The following is a 12176-nucleotide window of genomic DNA, read 5'->3' on the forward strand; positions in this document are numbered from 1 at the left end:
ACATCAGGAGGGTATCTATATAAAAACTCGTTTAATTTGGTCAAAGACTCCATAACCCCTCTCTGTTTTATCAGACTGAGCAAACATGGTTCTGATAAAAACTAATGAGTTTCATGCAGTTAATTAACTTAACAACACATTATTAAGGTGCAAAGTATTGTGATTACACATTTGCTAGTCTCTAAGAAGTTGAATGAGTTTGTGAAAACTCAACAAGAAGTGCAAATTTTAAATTTAATATGATCAGAAAGCATTGCAGATCTAACTTTGGTTTAATAGGGAAAATGTCTAGTTTCTGGCTGTACTTTTTTTCTGAAACAAGTTGTGTCATTGCATTAAAGTTTAATGAGGGATAAGGTTCTGTATTGCAAGTTATATTTCCCTACATGCACTATGTAAATCCATACAGCTCACCCTGCCGCTGGGTAGGTTAGTATTGCTGAGCTGGATTTATTTTTACCATGGTTCAGACATACTTATCATATCCACAGAGACAAGCCCTCACTGCGTATGTGTAGGCTATGTGCATGTCATAGTTTATAGCCACCATCAATTGAAATAACCTACTCGCTTCCCCTCTTTTCCCCTGCAAGAGTGTAGGGAGCTGGATGAAAGGCTTTATTGATTTAAGTAGTGTTAGGGCAAGGACAATGTTAGCGCAGAAAACGTACTCGGTTACTAACGTAACCTCGGTTCTCTCTAGAAGAGGGAACGAGTACTACGTTTTTGTAAAAACGCTGCGGGAAAAGTCTCTTTTCACGAAATACTGAAGCAAAAAATTATCCTTAATTTTCCATATATGTAAAGCGCGTTGCAGCAGTACACAGCTATGGCGAGACAGCTTGCTCGCTCATTGGTTGTTCTGCGGCAACTGCATAAGCCTATCGAGCGAGGCCTGAAGTGACGTCAGGCCAATGAGGGCGCTTTGCGCCCTCCTTGCCATTTCCCGCCGAGACGGGTGTGGCTAACCTCTATAAAAGGAGCTCGAAAAGGCTGATTCACTTGATTTTCATCGCCGAAGCGAACCAGAGTGAACCGTACGCACGGCAGAGAACGCAGTACTCGTTCCCTCTTCTAGAGAGAACCGAGGTTACGTTAGTAACCGAGTACGTTCTCTTACGAGAGTTCTCTCGTACTGCGTTTTTGTAAAAACGCTGCGGGAACCCCTTGTAAAACGCCGTGCGTGCTGGGATAAAACACCGATCACTGGAAGCTAACCCAGGTATACAGTGCATAATCACCAGATAGACTCACAGAGAGTCTGGGAATAAGGGGGTTAAAGGACCTTAATTCCCTATATTGTAGCGTCCGCAGACGCAAAACATGACCTCACAGAGAGAGTCTAGAGACAAAAGGGGAATCCCTCTGTCCTTATATGGCCGCGTCCGCAGACGCTAATATGACATCACCGAACAGGGTGGGGAACCTGAACTAATGTGGGAAATGTGGGTCTTACACAATTCTGCCCATAAGACAGTCGGTAGCGCGCTGCGCATGCGATTTCAGTGTTCTAGTTAGACAGCTGATTTGACTACACCGATAGTAGCTTAGCCTGCAAGGCGGGAACCTCTAGGTTGTAAAACCTAATAAATGTAGACGGCGAGGCCCAGCCTGCCGCCATACATATGTCCTGTAAGGAAATCCTGCTAGACCAAGCCCACGAAGAGGCGACGCCTCTCGTGGAGTGCGCTCTAACGCCCAGCGGGCACTGGAGTCCCTTGACAGTGTAAGCCAGCGCTATGGCGTCAACTATCCATCTGGATAGGCTCTGTTTCGAAACAGCCATTCCCTTGGAACGTCCACTGAACGAGACAAAGAGCTGCTCAGTCTGTCTGAAGACAGCAGAGCGGGACACGTAAGCTCTTAAAGCCCTAATGGGGCAAAGAAAACTTGAGTCCCCTTCCTCACTTGATCCCGGCAGGGCAGACAGGGAGATAATCTGAGCCCGAAACGGCGTGTTGAGGGATTTTGGCACATAACCATGCTTAGGCTTGAGTATGACTTTAGAGTCATTAGGTCCAAACTCTAAGCACGCTGGGCTCACGGAGAGCGCGTGCAGGTCGCCTATGCGCTTCACCGAAGCGAGAGCCATCAGAAACACTGTTTTAAAAGACAAATGTTTGAGGCTAATAGATTGGATAGGCTCGAAAGGGGCACCTTTCATGGCCGCCAAAACCGTAGAAAGGTCCCACATAGGGACTGAAGGAGGTCTGGGAGGATTCAGCCTCCTAGCTCCCCTGAGGAAGCGGATGACTAAATCGTTCCTTCCTAGTGACTGACCTAGCGTTGTTCCAGAGAACGCTGCAATAGCCGCCACATAAACTTTGAGCGTGGAAGGGGATCTGCCCTTATCCAACAGCTCCTGTAGGAAGGAGAGAACCTCCGTCACCTCACAATCGAGGGGTGATAGACCCCGAGCTGTACACCAGCCGGAGAAAACCGACCACTTCGAGGCATAAAGCCGCCTAGTCGACGGTGCTCTAGCCTGAGTGATGGTATTCATCACTCCCTCTGCGAGATCAACGGATATCCGTTGAGCGCCCACACATGAAGGGACCACAACTCCGGGTGTGGGTGCCAAATCGAGCCCCTGGCCTGCGAGAGGAGATCTTTCCTCAATGGCACTGGCCATGGAGCGATGTCTGCTAACTGCATCAGGACTGGAAACCATGCTTGGTTCTTGCAGAACGGTGCTACAAGCAGTACTGAGCATTTTGTTTCCCTGACCCGCTCTAGCACCTGAGGCAGGAGGGAGACGGGGGGAAAAGCGTATAACGGGCAGCGCGGCCACATCTGGGACAGCGCGCTGTCGTTCTTGGAAAAGAACACGGGGCAATGAACGTTTTCGCGGGATGCGAATAGGTCCATCTCCGCTCTGCCGAATCTCTCCCACAGCAGCCGGACTGTTTGTGGGTGGAGAGACCATTCGCCCAGGGGAATGTTGTTCCTGGACAGTCTGTCTGGGCCCACATTCTGGAGCCCAGGCACATGCACTGCTCTCAGCGAGCGCAAATTGTGCTGAGCCCATGTTAGGAGGCGTTTCGCCAGCCTGTACAGGGATGTGGATCTGAGACCGCCCTGGCGATTTATGTAGGACACTACAGCCGTGTTGTCCGAACGGACTACGACGTGTTGGTCCTTGATTTGGGGACAAAAACGCGTCAGCGCGTTGTGCACTGCCAGCATTTCCAGGCAGTTGATATGTTGGAGCTTTTCTCGTTCTGACCACAGGCCGAAGAACGGTCTGCCCTCGAGCAGTGCTCCCCATCCCGAGGTGGATGCGTCTGTCGACACCATCTTCACTCTCGAGGAAGTCCCCAGGCTTACACCTGATCGGTACCAGCCGTCTGCCATCCAAGGTGTCAGGGCTGTCACACAGCTCTGATTGACTTTGAGACGTAACCGGCCGGACACCCACGCTCCGCGCGGTACTCGCGCTTTCAACCAGAACTGCAGAGGGCGCATGCGGAGCAAGCCCAGCTGAAGAACTGGCAATGCTGAGGCCATGAGACCCAGCATCCTTTGAAACATTTTGAGCGGGGTAGTCGCGCCGCAGCGGAAGGATCTCGCCGCGCGCTGAATGTGCAGCACGCGCTGTGGCGACAGCCGCGCTGTCATAGACTGTGAGTCCAGAATGGTACCCAGAAACGAAATCGCTTGACTGGGGTTCAGCGAACTCTTTGTCCAATTGACCGTGATACCAAGATTCTCGAGGTGATCGAGTAAAATGGTTCTGTGCTCCACGAGCTGTGATCGTGATTGAGCTAGGATCAGCCAGTCGTCCAAATAGTTCAGCACTCGCATGCCTCTGAGTCTGAGAGGGGCGAGCGCTGCGTCCATGCACTTCGTAAATGTACGAGGTGCCAGGGACAAGCCGAACGGCAGGACTGTATACTGGTATGTCTGACCCTCGAAGGCGAATCTCAAGTATCGCCTGTGATGTGACGCTATCTGTATTTGAAAATACGCGTCCTTCAGATCTATCGACATAAACCAGTCTCCTCGGCGAATATGCGCGAGGATTTTCCTGGTCGTGAGCATTTTGAAACTGCGTTTCACTAATGCTCTGTTCAGCCGTCTTAGATCCAGTATGGGTCTGATACCACCGTCCTTTTTGGGGACCAGAAAGTATCTGCTGTATAGCCCCCCTTCGCTTTGAGCTTGGGATACACGCTCTATCGCCCCTTTGCTCATCAGTTTTGATATTTCGGCGCGAAGTAGGTGTGCTACTTCTAAAGTCACCGTAGTTTCGACGCGCGCTGTGAAGCGGGGAGGGCGTCGACAAAACTGTAGCGAGAAGCCTCTCTTTATAATGTCTAGCACCCAGACCGAAACCCCTGGAAGCGCTGCTCATGCCTCTGCATGGTTGGCTAAGGGTTGGATGCGAAGCGCGCTCTGTTCGCCGTGCGACAGAGGTGCTTCGGGGCGCAATAACATAGGCGTTATGCCTGTGACATTCGAGGCGGGGAGCGCGCTTAATACAGCGGGCAGAACGCTCGTCCTTGACCCTACTACAGTGCTTAACAGAGTGAGGGAGGGCTGAGAAAGTCTCGTGGGACTCATGCTGTCTGCTAGTAAATGTGGGCGGGAAACGGGCACATTCACTGCTTTGGACGCGCTGCCTGCCTGAGCAGAGCGAGCGCGCACAGGTCTCGTTTTTACAGAGAGCCTGCGACCTGTGGGACATAGTGTTCGTGGGCACTGGGAAGTGGGCACTTTTACTATGTTGGAAGCGCAATCGACCTGAGTCGATTTTATGTGCGCGAGCCCTAAGTGAAGGGCTGTGCTTGTGTGTATGGATGGGCACTGAGGAGTGGGCATCGACATTACATTTATAGCACCATCGGCCGTGGCCGGGACACCAGAAAATACACTCTTTTCGGGATATATCTGGGTAGCCGTAAAAACGGCTTTTGTGTGCAGGCAAGCGGGCAGCTGTACGGGCTTGCGCTTTGCAGAAAACGCTGGAACAGTCGCAAATCTTGGGGCTGAAACAGCGGCGCGCTTGGGTGAGAGACCGGCCGCAACGGGGCTCACACACCTGCGCTTGCCTAGGCGAGCTAGGACTTCTTCGGGGCTTCCGGCTTCACTGTAATCCTCGGCCGCGGCCCGCGCTGAGCGGGGCGTCGGTTGCTAGAGCGAGAGCGGGGCCGAGAGCTGCGCTGCTGTCGCTGCTGTGAAGAGGCGGCTGAAGGCGGGGGCTGAGGCTGAGAGCTCCGCGGGGTCTGTTTTTCACGACTCGCTGCAGAACCAGAGCGCTTCGGAAGGAAGTGCTTGAAGGCTTGAGACGCTTTCTGGGCTTCGGTAAATCTCTCTACGAACTCGGAGAGAGAAGATCCGAAGAGGCCAGCGGAAGACAGCGGGGCGTCGAGAAACGCGGTGCGCTCGGAATCAGCCATCTCCGTGAGCGTCAGCCATAAATGTCTCTCAGCAACAGTGGCGGAAGCCATACACCGTCCCATGGCTTGTGCAGCAGACTTGGTAGCGCGGAGGGAGAGATCCGAAGCGCTTCTCAAATCCGCGATGCAGATAGCTTCAGGCCCCATCTCGTCCAGCTTACGGAGGAGATCACCCTGGAATATCTGCAGCGTAGCCATGGTGTGTAGTGCTGACGCGGCCTGCCCAGCGGCGGAGAAAATTTGCGCGAGCAGCATCGACGTCATGCGGCAGGCTTTGGAAGGCAACACGGGTTTAGTCCGCCGTCCAGCAGAGGGCGGACAAAGGTGGGTCGCTATCGCCTGTTCCACCGGCGGAAGTGAAAGGTATCCTCGGTCTTTAGCATTATCCAAGGAGGAAAATGCTGGCGACACAGACGAACGTGTTCGTGCTGAATAGGGAGCGTTCCAGGCCTTCGCAACTTCTTCGTGAAGCTCAGGAAGAAAAGGAGCGGGCTTTGAATCCGGAGAAGTGCGCTCACCAGGGAGGAAACTACCATCCAGCCGGGTGCGAGAAGGGAGCTCCGGTGCAGACCATTCGAGGCCGAGGCTCGCCGCGGCCAAAGCGAGTACTCGCATGAGCTCCTTCTCGATGCTAGCTCTTGTCGAAGGCCTAAGGGCAGGAGGCGCGAGATCCTCGGAGCTCGCCCAGTCCTCGCTGCCTGAAGCTAGCAGAGAGCAGGAATCTTTCTCCTCCGACGCGGCTTCGGAAACAACTTCCTCGAACGAAGCGGCGGCAGACTGCGGGCGCTGAGCGTCAGGAAGTGACTCAGGGGAAGCCGGTGAAGCAGGCGGGCAAACCGGCGAGCTTGGTCGGGTTGGAGCGGGTTCCGGGGCCCGCTGCGAGCGGCGCTTCTTACGGCGCGGCAGCGCGGCGGGGAGTGCAGGCTCTGAGAAAAAAGCCAGGCGAGTCCTCAGAGTCACCATCAGCAGAAGCTCGCAGTGAGGGCAGCCGCCGTCAGCGAGCGCGAGCGCTGCATGATCCTCACCCAAACAGGAGACACAGATGACATGACGGTCTCCCTCGGTGAGTGGGGCTCGGCACGAGCCGCAGGAAGGCATCTTTAAAAAGACGCAGCTCTTTTAGGGGGTGAGTGTTGCAAGGCGAACACACACACACACACACAAGAACAATAAGAAAAGGATATGGCGTCGGAAAGTGCAGCAGGTACGGCGGTAGAAGGCGGCGTTGGCCAGCGGCTTCGAGGGCTCGTCCCGCTGAAAAGCTTGCCTCAGACGACGCGTGCTTCCTCGTGATCCAGCGATGCGTGAGCTTCGCTGAAGAGATGAAAATCAAGTGAATCAGCCTTTTCGAGCTCCTTTTATAGAGGTTAGCCACACCCGTCTCGGCGGGAAATGGCAAGGAGGGCGCGAAGCGCCCTCATTGGCCTGACGTCACTTCAGGCCTCGCTCGATAGGCTTATGCAGTTGCCGCAGAACAGCCAATGAGCGAGCAAGCTGTCTCGCCATAGCTGTGTACTGCTGCAACGCGCTTTACATATATGGAAAATTAAGGATAATTTTTTGCTTCTGTGGGGATCTACTCAGGCAGGCATACAATACAGCTGCATCACATTCACTCAATCAATCATGTGATCTGTTGTAAGGTCACATGACTAATCAGGAAGTGATAAATGTTTGCTGGCTGCAAGGCAGACTCTTTTCGTGTTGATGCTAGACACTGTTGTGTGAGTTGGGCCCCCCTTTTTCATGCAGGTAAAATGGGTCATTGCAGAGCATGTTTAATCACTGCCAGTAAATTTTAATACTTATTTATTTCATTTGATTAGGGTAATTCTAGAGGCGTGCTTCGACTGGTGTTGGGTTGCTGTCTCCTGTTTCTGTCTCTCCAGGGGCCTCCTAAGCAGGGGTCTTGCATTGGCTGATCCGACCTTCCTAGATTGAGGAAAATCCACCAGTCATTTATCACAGTATTTTTTTTAAAGATTCGTTTTAAATAACTTTTCTACATCTTTTTGTACTAATGTAATAAATTTTGGAATACATTTACATTTCTGCCTCTTGTTGACTGTCCCTTTGCGGGGATAAACGTATTATTAGCCACACTACATTCACGGGAAGAGTTGGGGTTCCTCCTGCCCATCATCAGGGGGTGGCGTAGTCAGACTTAAAATAAGGTATACTGCATGGCAGGTACTACACTTCAGTATTTCGTGAAAAGAGACTTTTCCCGCAGCGTTTTTACAAAAACGCAGTACGAGAGAACTCTCGTAAGAGAACCTGGTTTACCCCATCAAAGATTAGTGAATTATCACAGGGATACTATTTAGTCATGTGTACAGGCTGAGGGCTGTCTTAATTTGCTGATTGTGTTCTCAATCTGGGTTTGGCAGGCCATTGCTGTTTGTGTTCTAAGGTTACAATTATACAGTTGTTTTTTTTCTTTTTCATTACGAGGAAGTAACCCAGCTAATGGAGTCGTTAACTCGGTTCCAAAACCCATTGTGTTGTTCCTTTTTAAACAGAAGCCTTCACTGTAAAGAACCTCCATTAGTGACTGATTTGAAAAGCCCTGCTTCGAATGCCACGCAACTATCCCACTGCACCAGAAACACAACTCAAAACTGATTTCAATAGAGTTTGACAGTAACATTATAGGAACATTAATATATTTTAATTACACTGAACTATTATTTTTGACACAAAAGCACCATTAAGTGGCCCACATGACTTACACTACCATTCAAAATTTTGAGGTCAGTGAGATTTTTTCTTCTTCTTAAAGGAATTAATACTTTTAATCAGCAAAGATGCATTCAATTGATAAAAGTGACTGTAAAGACATTTATAATGTTACAAAAGATTTCTATTTTAAATAAATGTTGTTCTTTAAAAACTTTCTATTTGAAGATATGAGTTGGCTGTTGATAGCACAATCACATTTATGTAAATTGCCAGTTAAGTTGAAAACCCGCCACAGGGTGTCTGGTAAGAGACTTGTCAGTAGATGTCCGATATTTGGGAATAACCCATTTATTCGTCACCACATCAACTTAGATAATAAAGCAGTTGTCCTTAATTAGGGTGTGGTTTTTCTATAAAAACAGAAAATGTAGGCAAGTATAAACATACATGATAATAACATTAAGTGTTTTAAAACAGATACATGATGAATATGAACAAAATACAGAAATGAGATTAATAATGAAAGAAAAACAAACTTGCTATCATGTAATACATTAAATTAAACTGTAAACAGTTTTATCTGCGTCACATAGTTTGTCAGCAGTGCTAAAGATCAAATAATACACTTATGTATTGACGCACAACACCCATGAAATGAACAAAACTATATGTTATTTACAACAGCAAAGTTCAGCATCAGCATCAGCACTCAGACTAGCCTGGCAAGTCAGACCTACATCAAGATGTTAGGTCTGGCAACTCACCATTGGCAGGGCTCAATCCGAGGGGCGGGATAAACGGTTGTCTTTCAAATTCCCTCTGCACACAATAGGATAGTGCTACAACCAATCAGAGCGTTTTCCACCAGCGGAGCTAGTTGATAGATTAAACTTTTGCGTATCTGGTCGGCAAAACTACGAACACACCTTTTTTAAGAATGACTTAAGTGCCGTTCTTTGTTCTTTGTCCTTTTCTCAAAGAAAAGCTTAACTCCAAGTCCTCCAGAGTTGCGGCCAAAGCCGATTCGAAAGACCGCTGTTTGCCAGCAGCAGCAGCCATTCTTTGTTTTCAAGTAGCAGGGAACCGTCACAACTCTGTCGTCATTATGTTAAGCCCGCCCACCGACTCTATACACGATTTGTTTGGCCTGACTAGAGTTTGGTTTTTCCAGCTTGAAAGTCAACGGAGAGTTGCTAGACTACCCTGGCTGCAAAATCAATTTTGCTGTTGCTAGGGTGCGTCTAGATATCTAGGCTACGCTCAGACAGAATCAACTCTCAACTTCACACTGAGTGCTGTGGGCGGGGTGTTCGCATGCACGTAGATCAGCGAACACTGATTGACTGCTGTGCTGGATGCTGTGTATCGATCAATCTCGGCAAAAGAAAAAGATTTAAGTCAGAAGGCATATTATTATAACAAGTAATGACCTTTTTAACAGGCGCCCCCAGATTCTGGGGAGAGACTCTGTGCAATTATGAAAAGGCCTCTAAGTAACAGATTGGTGTACAGCAGGGTTTCTCAAACTCGGTTCTGGAGGGCCACTGTCCTGCACAGTTTAGCTCCAACCCTGATCAAACACACCTGAGCAAGCTAATAAATGTTTTCAGGATCACTAGAAACTCACAGCTAGGTGTGTTTGATGTGTTGGCAGGACAGTGGCCCTCCAGGACCGAGTTTGAGAAACCCTGGTGTACAGTCTTACATTATTCAGGAATGCTAGGCAATTGTATAATACATGCTATTGGACGTGTGTATGTCTTTGCACCCACCTTAACATTAGCCGTCCTCACTTTGCCATCAGCCCCAGGGAAGACTTCTGACATTCGTCCCACCGGCCAAAGGGCTCGAGGCAACTGTGGGTTGACTGTCATCACTGTGGTGCCAACTTGAACGTTGGATGCCTTGCCACTTCTGACGGCTTTGAAGGCCAGGAAGGTAAAACCTCAGAAAGTGTCTCCAGAAGTGGTCTACAAGAACTTGACTGTGGCGCCATCGCCACCTGCTTACAAGCTCTGACTCTGGGTATACCACTGGAGGTAGGGAGGAATCCAGCCGTCCCATAAAGAGAGAGTTTGGAGTGATGGGATCTGGATCAGCAATGTCAGAGGAAGTATAACCCAATGGTTTAGAGTTCAGAATTCCCTCAATCTCCACCAACATTGTTTCTAGGACTTCAAAGGTAACTGACTGGGCTCCAATAGTGACTGTCAGTGCTTGCTTGAGAGAAAGGATTTCTCGTTTCCAGCAACCTCCGAAGTGAGGACGATTTCGGAGTTGAAATGAGTTGAAATGGAATTCGATCTGGTGTCTGGCAAGCTGTCCCTGAAGTTCAGGGGCAAGAGCTGCAAATGTTTATCTGAGTTCCTTTCCTCCTCCCTTGAAATTGTTGCCCTGATCTGATATGAGTTCAAATGGGGTTCCACGTCTGGCAGTAAAGCGTCTGAGGGCCATGAGGAAGGAATCAGCATCAAGGTTATGTAGTATATCAATGTACACTGCTCGAGTGGTTAGGCACTTAAAAATAGCCGCGTGTCCACTGTCGGGGCAGGGCCGGGCGTGCTAATCTGTGTGGATGTGCAAACCGGTGAAAACTTGACCTGAGATCATGAGGTAATTTTCCTAATAATCTGGAGACATGAGAGCCACACTGCAATTCAAAGGTGCCCTTCCTTCTGAGTTGCCCCAGCATGCCAACGAGTGACTGAACTTTAAGTGCAAATAGTCTGCAGGCTTTTATGTCCCCACTGCTGATATTGAACAAAAGACTGAATTTTAATTTAGCTCACTTTAACTAACTTTTCATGAGTGAAGTAGCAATGTCTGATTTCTGAATGGATAATTTGTTTGAGTTGAATATTTTTTTTAATGATACCTAATACTAGTCTGGGCTGCGTTTCCCAAAATTGGTGGCAATTGTTCTACGATCAACTTAGGCTTACGATGCTTTTGGGAATCGCAGCCCTGAATGATTTGTCCATGACTTAGACTGATTACTCAATTACTCATTTACTCAATGATCTCAATGATCCTGTCACAGTTGTTAACAGCTCACCAGACATACAAATTGTCAGTATGTTCGGCACATATAGTTATTGTATCACTTCAGAAGAGCTTAACGTATAACATTTGAGTCACATAGACGAGCGGTTTTCAATAGGTGAGGCGCGCCTCCCCTGGGGGGTGCCAAAGAGCCACAGGGGAGGCGCGACACGCGAAGAAAAAATAACTCTGTATGCAGCTCTATTGATATCGGTAATTGTGCGTGTGTGTATTAGCTTTAAAATGTATCGTTTCCTTGTACCAAGTCAACAAAAAACAGCATTAAGGGAGGAGACAGGACCCAGCAAAAAACGTAGAAAAATATGATCCTAAGTTCTTAAAATTAGGTTTCACCAGGTCGGGGTCCGAGGTTGCACCTCTGCCGCAGTGTGTGGTCTGCAAGAAGGTGCTAGCAAATGATAACATGAGACCATGCAAACTTTGGCGTCACATTGAAACTAAGCACACGAATTTAGTGAACAAGCCAGTTGAGTTTTTTGAGAGGAAGCGTGATGATTTGCAGTCACAAAAAAGCATAATACAGTCGTTTGGCACTATTAACATGAAGGCGACAGAAGCATCTTATCGTGTCGCGCTACATATGGCGAAGGCAGGCAAACCCCATAACATCAGCGAAACATTGCTACTCCATGCAGCTAGAGATAGAGATGTTCAGTGTTGCTGGGAGAAGCAGCTGCTGCTAAACTTGACGTGATCCCTATCTCTGACAATACCATCCAGCAACGAATATCAGACATGGCTTGTGATGTCAAAGAGCAGGTCCTGGACTGTGTTCGTGAAAGCCCCTTTCACGCCATTCAGCTGGATGAGTCCACTGACGTCGCACACTGTGCTCAATTGATGGTGTACATTCGGTTTATCAAAGAGCTCAGTTTGCAGGAAGATTTTTTAAGATTTTTTGTTTTGCGTTCCTCTACCCGCCCGCACAACAGCTGACAAACTTTTCAAGGCCTTGAATAACTTTTACCAGGCTAATTGCCTTGACTGGGGCCGGTGTTGTGGGATATGCACTGATGGGGCAAGAGCAATGAC

The sequence above is a fragment of the Abramis brama genome (genome assembly GCF_963993115.1).
Source record: "Abramis brama genome assembly, chromosome: 7".
NCBI lineage: Eukaryota > Metazoa > Chordata > Actinopteri > Cypriniformes > Leuciscidae > Abramis > Abramis brama.